Source organism: Echinops telfairi, unplaced genomic scaffold (assembly GCF_000313985.2).
Source record: "Echinops telfairi isolate 266 unplaced genomic scaffold, ASM31398v2 ScPeMD7_6;HRSCAF=24_0, whole genome shotgun sequence".
Taxonomy (NCBI): domain Eukaryota; kingdom Metazoa; phylum Chordata; class Mammalia; order Afrosoricida; family Tenrecidae; genus Echinops; species Echinops telfairi.
In genome coordinates this window covers 20,831,964-20,832,970 of record NW_022103902.1, presented here as the reverse complement: position 1 = coordinate 20,832,970, position 1,007 = coordinate 20,831,964, and positions in this window count along the sequence as shown.

Genomic DNA, 1,007 nt, shown 5'->3' with positions numbered 1-1,007 from the left:
AATCGTATGGTTGAGATAAATAAAGATTATGGTAAAGTCATAGCATGAGAGAGAGGAGATTGAAATAATGGAGTCAGACACATTTCATGGTAGCATATTCACTGCCTGGATGGCTATGATTTTATCAGCCAGGTCTGCGCATGGCGTGAGCCAAGGTGAGGTGGGCAAGGCGAGGTTGGGCAGAGACAGCGGCCGCCTATCTACTTAGGGGGCATGATTACAGGTAACCATACATGTCAGGAAGGGGCTGTACAATAGGCGTTCACATCATAGGAGGGGGATATACACTGGGCATAGGCTAACAGGAAGGGGATGAGCTAGGGGCGTACACATGATAGGAAGGGGAGGGACTAGAGATACATGTGATGAGTTGGGTAGACCCTGCTGACACTATCTTGGCAGGGAAATGAAAAGTTTCGACTGTTTGCTTTAGGTGGGGTAGGTTGCCTTCCTCAATGCCACCCGACAAGAGAATCGGTACTGCCTGCTGCCGCCCGTCAGGAGATGGAATTGTGCACTGCTTGCCTTGTGGCCCTCCTGGCACCTCTAGACAGGAGATTTGAAACACGGCCATGTCACAGGGCAGGAGTAGGTGGAAGTTCATTTCTCCACTCAGCCCCACTGGGACTGTAGGTGAATGAGAAATGCAGCTTTTCTGTGTTTGGCTGGAGTAGTATGCCAAATGTTTTCTATTAAGGTCTCCTTTCCCCTTTCTCCTTTGGCTACGGAGAACTGTTTTCATTGGACTTTGATTGTACCTACTGTCAATTCCTTGGATTCCTGGTGACAGTGGGCAAGCATTTGATTGCTAACAAAGGGTTGGTCGTTCACTTTCACCAGCTGCTCCACAGCAGGAATATGGGGCAGTCTGCTTCCATAAAGATTACAGCTACAGAGACTCATTTGGACACTTCTACTCTTTCTCTTATCTGGTCACTAAGAGGATAGACTTGATGGCAATGGTTTGTGGATATAGAAGAGAGAATAAGGAAATCCAGGGAACTTAC